Source organism: Aythya ferina (genome assembly GCF_964211825.1).
Source record: "Aythya ferina genome assembly, chromosome: 1".
In the NCBI taxonomy this organism is placed as follows: domain Eukaryota; kingdom Metazoa; phylum Chordata; class Aves; order Anseriformes; family Anatidae; genus Aythya; species Aythya ferina.
In genome coordinates, this window is record NC_140296.1 from 118,381,904 (window position 1) to 118,392,650 (window position 10,747).

The 10,747-nt window shown below is 42.2% G+C and overlaps 1 long non-coding RNA gene across 1 annotated transcript; it reads left to right on the top strand.

Annotated features, from left to right (window-relative positions):
- Positions 1 to 725: 725 nt before the first annotated feature.
- On the top strand, positions 726 to 7,600 carry LOC311438521. Its single transcript, XR_014694161.1, has 3 exons — positions 726 to 1,675; positions 1,952 to 2,044; positions 6,961 to 7,600. It is a non-coding gene; the product is annotated as an uncharacterized lncRNA (long non-coding RNA).
- The last annotated feature ends 3,147 nt before the right edge of the window (positions 7,601 to 10,747 follow it).

The window sequence follows — 10,747 nt, forward strand, 5'->3', positions numbered from 1 at the left end:
AATTTCACTGCATTTTTGACCCCTGAGCCTGATCAGTACCTCAGAGAAGGGGCGCTGCAGCTCGGCGCTGCTGCTCCGGTTCAGAGTCCTGCCTTAACCCAGGCAGACCTGACCTTACAGAAAGTCGCCCTTCCCTCATCTTCCAAGCTGTTCCCAGCGGAAGGATTTGCAAAACACACGCCTTTCTGCCCACGAGCGTGTCTCAGCTCGGCACCTTCCTCCCCAGGGCCGGACCTGGCGCCTCCGCCTCAGGAGCCCGCGGCGGCGGCCGAGCTCCCCGGGGCCGCTCCAGGGCCGGCTGCCGGAGGGGGCTGGCGCCACCTGGCGGGGCCGAAGGCCGAGCGGGGCCGGCCGGGCCCTGCCGCGGCTCCTCCCGCACCGGCTGCCTCAGCAGCGGGGGAAGCTGCCGTCTGAGGAGCCTCCCGGCGAAGGATGGCGAGGAACGAAGGGACCCGGCTCATCTGCGGACCCCCGCAGCTCCTCCTCTTGAATGCGGGTCCCCTGCAGCCCCCGCGGTCGCCCAGGGAGGGAAGGGGGGATCTGGGGGCCCTTTGTCCACACCCAGCTGCTTACCGGCCGTCTGCTGCTGCAGTGTGACACCCACATCAACGCCTGGCATCCACGCGAAGGTGGCAGGCACTGCAGTGCTGTGGAGCACAGCCTTCTTTCTGGAAGCCACCTCAGCCAGGTGCTGTTAACAAGCTGGCGAGCCTGTCCACTGTGAACATTATGAGAAAATCAAACCATCGAGCTTTGCCATAAAAGTCACAAATTTTTTCATGATGCATTCCCTGAGACAGGAAGCCCTGAGACAGGAAGGCTTTGAGGCTGTTAAAGCATCAGAGGCCATGTTTCCATGCTCAGGTGCAGTCCCGGTGTGAACTTCCCCACCAGAAGCTGCTCAGACAGCAGCACAAGGTTGCACCCCAGCTTGAAGCCCACAGCCATGCAACAAAATGGCCACCACAGCTGGCGGCCTGCAGCCATGCAACAAAATGGCCGCCACAGCTGGCGGCCCACAGCCATGCAACAAAATGGCCGCCAGTTCAGGCTGTCAGCAGCCCCTGCTGCTTGGGTGGAACTACCATCACTGTGTAGATACACCCCAAAAACTCAGTTGTGGTTTTTAAAACATTAGGCAAACACGTATTTGGGTTAAAAAACGGAATATTTTTCTCCTGGCTGTTGCAACAGTTACTAGCACTTGGGTGGAGGGAGGGACGAAGAACCACACATGACCAAGTGACAACACTTGTTTACACCACAGGAACTCTGCAGACTTCATTGGATCTACTCAGTTCACACTGGTAGCAAGAAGAGAGGTCACAAATTTCTAATTCTATAGAAACCTGCAGGTATGTTTGCATGGATTAACGCTTCTTTTTTGTCGTTTCTCTCTCCCTATATTCAACTTGAGCTGGAATGAGTAACGTTTTAATCTTCCTGAAATGACTCTTCTCATGAAGCAAAAGTTATTGCTTACAGTGGAACACAGTCATATTAGGAAGACAAACTGTCAAGAGAGGTGACCCTCTACAATGAATCCATTCATCAGGATCAACCAAGGAAAGCCTTTCAGCTTACTTCAGTGGAGCAGAGAACCAGGACCTCCGCCATTATCCCAGCCAAAAAATGAGAACATTGTAAGGCTAAAGGTCAGCCCTTTGAGGAGTGGGTAAGTAAAGGTTAGAAACAGGTAATACAACTGAGACCCCCTCATTTGTACACCTCCCTTCAGTTTTGCTTTGTTTTTATCCGTTTGGAAAACTGTCAGAGAGCATGCACAGTTGCTTGTCAGCTTGTTTAAAAACAAACCTGACAAAAAAATATATATATATTTGGTATGAGGGAGAGGAAAAGGAAGACTGGGAAATGCAGCATACAATCCTGATGTTATTTTTTTAAGGACAATGCATGCTCTTGAGTTAGGCAATGGCTTATGTCCTTGTAGGCTAAAAGAAGACAGCATTCTTTGGGAGAGATGGTACACAGGACAGCATGGGAACCAGGCTTTGCTTTTTGTGGTGGTTCAGGACACTTCCAGGTTTGTTGCTGGTGGAAATCCTTTCTGTCTTTTTAATGCACAGAAGGCTATCTTTGCTTCATCCTAAGAGGCATTTATAAACTGTAATTTATTACCTGAATGGGACCATCAGTTTAAAATAAATAAATAATAATTTTAAAAAAGGTCATTTTAAAATGTACAGTAGTCCTTATGTTTACAAAGCATAAGCCCATCTGGACCATAAGATTTCAAAGAATGCATTTCAGAAAACTTATCCTAAAAAGCATGGTGTATAAAAGTTAAGGGGAAGAGAAGTGAATTAAGGAGAAGAGCAGGATATTCAGCATTTCTTTACAATTGTACATTTACTTCAAAGTTACAGCTTCAGACAATTCAGTACCTAGTAAGTATCAAATTTTCCCACTGTGGTGTCAGCTTTGGAGAGCATTGGAGAGCGGAGCTTTCTGCCTGTCTGCCTTGCTATTCCCAGTGACACAGCAGCTTGTAACATTCCAGGAACTTCTCATTTGCTCTCTGCTTTTTTGTTTGTTTGTTTGTTTTGTGTTTTTTTTTTTTTGTTTCCTGAGTGAATGTCCTCACCAGATGCAATGATAGTTAAATGAAAGCAACAACAACAAAAGAAAAGACCAAAGAAAGATCTAAATGGATGCAGTATTTCCCAGTGGCTTATTTTCTAGTGGGTTATCCTTGCTGAAATGAGTATATAACAACCTCTGCTAACCAGTGGAAATTCCAGAGATAAATTCATACCAGAGATACTCAGCTCCATGTAGTTCTGGGCAACTATTGTGCAACAGTTGATCTAAACATTTACTTGAATAAAAAACTACTAAAATTACTTAGTGGATTTTTTCCACTCATTTTGCTTGTAATTCATGAAATTTCATAGGAACAAATTTGAGTGCAAGAGAATATTTCTGATGGCATGAAGGTTTTGTGGATGTTTTTGAGAAGGTTTGTCTGCAATGGAAATATTTAAATACCCATACTGAAAATTCATTGTAAGCTTGAGAATTATCCAGTCAAGACAGAGAACCCGTAACATCTGGCAGTGAACCTTATAGCAAACTTGAGAAACAAACTTCCACAGCTATCTGAGGAAATGACTTGGACACACCTCATAGGCTGGAAGGTACCCACTTAAACTATTCACCAAACACTTTGAAATACCCTGTTCATCATAAACGGTATGTCTGCATTGAAAAGCTTGAACAATGCTGGGGTTGAATTGTGAAGGATATCTGCCTGGAGGACTTCTGGTAATACAAAAGGTACATGAAGGGAGGATGCAGCTAAAGGATACCCCCAACCTCCCCACTCACTGATAAATCAGAGTAATGCCAGTGTCAGCAGACATGCCCCCCTGAAGAAACCCACAAAGGAGTGGTCAGATCAGTTATGCGATTGGGGACTGAAGACCACTACAGAAACAAAAAACTGGACTACAAAAGTGGAACAGGTAGGAACTGTCAAGTGATTTCTGTGAGGTCTGTCCCCATCCAAGGCTCAAAAGTATCTCTGTCCCACTACTATGTGATGTATTTAACACCAGCTCTGCAGAATTGCCAAGTCATATGATGAAACTACGGAAAACATGAGCTAAGGGAATAAATCTCACATCACTCCAAGCTGCTTTTCAGGCTGTTTCCCTGCTCCCCTCCCCTTCTAGCATGGTTCTTTTCGAACTGGTGTTTCACACTCTAAACCCCTAGGGCATTGATATGCCAGCCAGGAGCTGATATGTTGTGCATCTTTAATAAGCATGCCTTGTAGCCCTGTATTCAAAGGGTGGTGTTTCATTAGCAACGGCTTAAAAATTGATTTAAACATTATGTTCATTGCACACAAACACTCACAAAGCCTTCTGTTCCCATTGAGGCTAAAAAATTCCATTGTATGCGTAATCTTTTATGAGTGCATTCTTTGAATACTTTATTTCTTAGAACTGTAACAGTTCTGTTTATAAAAAGGAATGATACTGATAGCAATGTTAGGAACTTTCAGAAGGGACCACTTAGATCTTTAAATTTCCATATTAGTCCTGTTTCAAGAAAAATACAAAGCAAAACAAAGACCCTCAATTACATAGTTTAAATTCTTTAAGAAACAGCTTCACATGCCAGGCTAAGAGGATAGAAAAACCAATCTTTGCCTCCTTGATCAGATCTTGCAGCCCTCTAAGGACAGTTTCACATTAGAGCTTTTAATTGTGCATAGTTGCAAACTGGTTTACTACTACTGAGTCAGGCTATCGTGTTGGACTGGGGATATTTAGATAAGACAATAAACTGGAGGGTAAGAAGCCTGAGGAAACACAGGGCGAACTGTTTTTTGAGTTGCACGGGGAATGTGGGAAAAAAATCCATAGATGCTCTGTATGTCAGCCAGGATCTGTGTCCAGGGAGACACAAATGAATGGTGTGCCTGCTATCTTCTTACTGATGCTCAGACACAAGTTACTGCTGCTGAAACAACTGCAGCACAGTACTTCAGGACAGGACCTTAGAGACTACTCTGATCACCTCAATGATGCTCAAAGCCTCTTCCCACTGAATCCCCTCACTTCCAGAAGAGGAGCTGTAGGAGTCTAGCAGGCAAACAGTCAGTCTGATTTACAATTTCTTTTAAGTTAGAAGAAACATTCCTTTTTTTAATTAACATCCTGCCTCTCAACTTAACAAAGAACAATTTTAAATGCATATTGGTTTAACAAGGTAATTACCAACTAATCAACCCTAAGTAAATGTTCCATCAAGGAATTCTTTACAATGCCACATGTTGGAAACAGAGCCGTCAGTAGGGCTGTGGATTACACATTTTAGTGGACTTCACTGTACTCTTGAAAATTGTTTTAGTCTTCCACAAATCTGCAGAGAATCAGGGACACGCTGGAGCTCAGAGATACGTTCTGCATTGCTCCTTCTGCAGAGGCAATTATCCAGTGACAAGCAAAGTATCGTATCACTGGACACGTAGACAACTAATGTCAGAATTCAGTAACTCAATAACCAGGTCAGAGAAACAGATCTGTCATCTTTCTTTAGAAAAATCTCTTCTATGCCTCAATACAGCTTGTCAGAATTAAGTGCAGATTTAAGAGTTCATTTCCACAGAGGCATTGCACTAGATTAGAAGTAAAGGCATTAAGTTTTCAGTGTCCAAAGCCTCAGTTGTTACAGATCAGCACTTTCCGGCCCATATTAAGAGACTTCTCTGCTCTACCTGAGCTCCTTGTATGGATTTGTATTTATTTATTTTTAATACTTCCTCCATACTTGCTGAGACGCTATTTCAAAGCAAAACAGCAAAATATGCTGCCACAGTAAACCCTTGGAAAGAGAATGCTGGCCAAAAGAACTCTGAGTGACCTTGCAGTGTAACATTTGAGGAGCCTTGCTAAAGTTGCAGCATAATTAATTCAGGGGCTTTTCAGCTAAAATGCAAATCTATAATTCATGGCAAAATGAATATACCTGGTATCATAGGAAAGAAAAGGTCTTTTGATCACTTGATTCCCTTGATCACACCATGATCTTCTGCAGTTTCCTCTTTAATCCCCAGTCCATTTTCTGCTTTTTTCCACATCAAACCAGCCAAAACAACTTTAATTATTGTTACACAGTTAAGTTGTGATATTTTAAGTAAACTGTCTACAGTTAGCCCAATTTGAATACAAGCAGTCATGATACGGTCACTGTTTATATACAAAAGGGAACTGCATTAACAGCAGTTGAATGCCTCTATTCCCTCTGAACACACATTAAAAACATTCCCTCTCTGAATTAACAGTTGTATGATGCATATGGGTTTCATCTTAGAGGAAACAATTCTAGCTCAAACAGCAAGGAACAACCTTTGTAGTCTAAAGCTGCTTGATCTTTTTGTTGCATTTAGCTGAAAGAATCTCACTTTTACTTTGCTGCTCTTTCTCTTGCCATTTTCTTGGTTCTCCTCTTAGTTTACTTTTGCGGAGGAAATCTCTCCTTACTCCCATCTCCTTTTAAGCTCAGTAACAGTGCAGGTTCAGCTCATTTCCCCCTTTTCACTTTGATTATTAGCCTGAATTTGAATGCAGGCATTTGGTGTATCTGCAAAAGTACTTGCCTCTCTTAGTTCACATTAGAACTAGTAGAAAAAGAAATCATACCAGAACATGCAAACAAGTATTTAGGGCATATGAAGTAGCTGTTCAGCCTCTAGGTGAGGTATGGGTAAAGCCTCAACTGCAGTGCATGAATAAGACATTAATATTGCTGGAAATGGTCTGAGAGCAGGAACAAGTGGAAGTCTGCACAGAAAGACCTATGAGGGAAAACTGAGCAAGCTGAAACTGTTTTCTCCACTGAAGAAAACACCAAAAGGGAGAAGGAACAGCAGATTTCCATATGTATAAGACAAGAACAGTTGAAAAGATTTGTTTACTGAATTTTCTGTACATTTGAAACAGGGGAAGGGAAGGGAAGGGAAGGGAAGGGAAGGGAAGGGAAGGGAAGGGAAGGGAAGGGAAGGGAAGGGAAGGGAAGGGAAGGGAAGGGAAGGGAAGGGAAGGGAAGGGAAGGGAAGGGAAGGGAAGGGAAGGGAAGGGAAGGGAAGGGAAGGGAAGGGAAGGGAAGGGAAGGGAAGGGAAGGGAAGGGAAGGGAAGGGAAGGGAAGGGAAGGGAAGGGAAGGGAAGGGAAGGGAAGGGAAGGGAAGGGAAGGGAAGGGAAGGGAAGGGAAGGGAAGGGAAGGGAAGGGAAGGGAAGGGAAGGGAAGGGAAGGGAAGGGATCTGGTTTAGCCAGTTTTGATTCCTTGAGAACTTCATCGGAATTGAGAATTTCAATCAGAAACCTAATGCATAGGTTCACTGAAGGTGACTATTTCAAACCCCTCGTAATCGCCATGCCAGAACCCTTGTATTTAATGCTCACACCATATATTCTGGCTTCTCTGCAGGCCTCCTCTGCTAGCATTCCAAGGGGTAGCCAGGTTACCCTGCACCATGAGTGACTACTTTAGGACAGTGCTACATCTTGGAAAACAAGGCATATTAACTTGGGCTCACGTCTGCAGCCACGCAAGCACCCAACTTTGAACTGACTTGAAGAACTAGAAGAAGAAACTCAGTTCTTCCCACAGCATATCATGGAAAGATTTTCTCAGAGTTTTGTTTTCTTTAAGAACTTGCAAGTTACACATAAAAAGTAATGCTTAGCACTTGCAGTGGTGTGGCATCTGTTACCTGATGGTTTCAACTGTAAGACATGCCTTATAGCGTGTCTGTGCTGGGTGGCATGACTCATTTTGGAGCAAAGGGTGACACGAGAGATTCCACAAAGGCCACACTGTGATTCTTCAGCAGAGCTCGGACTAAAACATACAACTCCCAGATCTGCAGAACAGCTTGCACAGAACCTCGGTTCCTTAAGACTTTTGAAGAGTCTCAGAAGATATCTTGCAACCAAAGGCTCTATGAGAGAAATTACAGTCTTATTTTATTTAGCATCTCTGTTTTTTCAACCATTTGTAATTGAGGCAGCTATCAGCAATGTCTGAAATATCTTTTAGAAAATAAAGAGAAAGTGGTATCAGCAAACAGCTTTTTGGCCTTAAAGCGGACAAAAAAAAAAAAAAAAAAAAAAAAAAAACACGAAAGCAGACATCCTGCCTCCCTTGTAGTGGTAAAGGCTGACCAGATGGTGATCAGGGTGAACAGATCTTTCAAGAAGGTATTCTTTAACTAAGAGGGCAGCAGTGAACTGACAAATACCAGCAGGTCACGGAAGAGAATAAAAAAAGAAATAAAAAGCTTATTTTCCACCCAAGTATTATATATTCAAGAGGGTGTAAACTCAATTTAGAAAGTGAAAAGAAATTGGGGGGAGGGGGAAGGTCACACAGAGGACAAAGCTGTATTTTATATTAAATTTACTGAGTTATTTGGAGAACAAAGAGAGTCTATCAAAGCAAAAATGCTGCAGTTTCCCGAAGCACTGTGGAAACTACAAATCTTTGCATAGGAGAAACAGATAATGCTACCAACATGGTCTGTCAGGGAGAGCAACGCTGACTAACTCTTGCATTTTTACCCCAGTTAATTTTGTGCCACCTTTGCACAAGGCATTCCTATGCAGTGAATTTAATCAGCTGAGCTTTAACTACTCTGTTACAGCTATTTCTGCATAACTCCCTCCTGTGGACACTCTATTCTGGAACAATTAGTGAGTAATTATTTCAAAATAAATCAGCTCTATTCCAGAGCACAGTGTCCACATGGGGGAGTTACACTGAAGTAAAGCTATTCAGCTGTAGCAGTGCTGCTCAACCTCCCCATGTAAACAAGCCCTGTGACTGATACTAAATTACTTTAATACAGATGTCTCTTGAGATTGAAGTTCTGGAGTCCAAGAGAATCAATCTTCCAAACATAACTGTATGGCTTCAAAAACTGACCCTAGAAGGACCCAGAAACACATTAATTCACTGGCTTTTGCATCATATTTCAAATTCATTTGAAGTTGCGTGAAATGTAATAGAAATAACTCTGGTATTAGCCACACACACACACTTTGCAATGCCTTGGCTATTCCAAGGCACTAGAAAGCTGAGAGAAGCATCACCACACGCTGCCACTCTGGAAGATTAAAAAGCACTCTCAGTGAGTGACTGGAGGGAAGGCCACCAGAGTACAGGTAAATGCTACAAGAAGATGAGTTCAAGGTTCAATAGCTGGTACACTGTGCTATGGAAGCGCAGAGGCAATAATTTAATACTATAACATGTTGTAGTCATTCATGTGTCAAAAAATCCTAAGAAAAACCTATGAAGGAAGGAAATATTGATCCTTATTTCTACATCCCTACCCATTCTGTAGGATGAGGATGGGGAGGAAATAAAACCTCTCTCTCTTAGGGGTTGGCCAAAGGGTAAAAAGCATTTCTTCTCTCCAAATTCAGAAGAGTACGAGAGCAGTTTTCCATTTCTTTTCATGGAAACTTGCCCTACCAGAAAAAGGGCAGAGAGCAGGCTCTTGGACTGTAAGTCCCATGTGCAACAGCAGAGAAAAGAGAGAGTTTTAGTGGAGCTCTTTTCATGTGCTAGGCTCCTCCTGAAGGCATCATGATTTCAGAAAGAAGAAAGTCTTCATTTTTCCCTCAAAGACAGGTTAGCTTTGCACATTTCACAAGCAAAAATCACGCCAAACTGACAGCTTATGAGGAAAATAAGCTATCCAGAATCTTCTTTAGCTCTCCTCACCCAAGGGGGAAAAAATAGAATTCAGAGCTATTTTGTCTAAGCACATTCAAATGCAATGCATTTGCAACTTTCTGGCAACTTTCCTACCAGACTTCAACTTTCTATCCACACCCACCTCAGCAGTACTATTCAAAAAGACTGCAAACTCTCTTTAATACTGGAAAAATTATTTTCTTTCATTCTCACGAGTGATTTGGTTGCTTGCACTGAACCTTACCAAAAGGATTCCTAGCTAAAAAGAGAAAAGAAAAAGTTTACTCTCTCCACCTAGCCACTATCAGCAGATTTATGGGGAAATCTGAGGCCCTTTGAAATGATACTACAGCAGATATACTTTAGGGAAGGTAACTAAAAGTGTCTGCGGTTTTCTATCAATAACATATTTTTAAATGATAGCTGCAACAAACTCACACATGCAGTTTAAAATCAGATACAATAATACATCTGACATAGTGCTGTATCGTATAAAGATTTCCTTTGCACAGATCTATTTCATCAAATTCCTGCAGTTCTTCTTTGGTTCGAAGAAAAGATGCACCTGTATCCCTAGGAACACCGTGACAGTATAATGGATAGTTCATTTGCAGAACCTGCAGTAGTGCTGGAGGTAACTCTTACTGTTGTTTGTAATACTGAAAAGATATGTTACGTCTACAGACAATGGGTGAAACGTTCACTAGAGCCAAATGGCTTTGTAACAGATCACCATAAACAGGTTGCGAAATAGAGATTTATATGAACACATTTGGAAAGTGTTCAGGAACTGTATATATGAAGTCAATCCTGATTTATTCAACAAAGCTGTCAAAATTATTTATGCAGTAGAAGATGCATATAAGAATATTTGCCAAGACTTTCATCCCTACATAACACAAATGTATACATGCGTAAAAACACCATACAGAACATGTCTACCTTGGTGGGTGCAGGCTGACCCAACCTCATTCTGCTTGTGTTCTGGAAGGAAGCCTGTCCCAGTCCAAAATCCATGTTCTAGCCTTCTAGAACAGTGCTATGTCTACCCTAATTTGGGGGGGAAGGTTGTGTATTTTATTCGTTTGTTTGTTTGTTGGCCTCTCAACAACATACAAATAGTATAAAGCAGTTTATCTGAAAAAAAAAGTCTTTCTCCCCCCATTTTCTGCATAAACAAATCACTGCAAGCCCACATTTCTTGTTTATGAATGCATTCACAGAAATACTAAAGCAAAATTTTGTTAGTTCTTATGTCTGTGCATATCTATGACTTCTTCTGGTAATATTCGGTAGACTATTTCGTATATCATCTCCCAGTAGGAATGACCTAATGGCAACAAAGCAAAACATATTACCAGCTGGAATTCTATTCTTATGTGAGATCATCGGCTTTTAAAAATATATATATTTTATTCTAAATACAGAATTCTAGTTTTGGTCAGCACCAGTAATCATTCTGGCAGTATCTAATCTGAAGAATATCGCTGATGCGTTCAGGGTCAGATGGAAA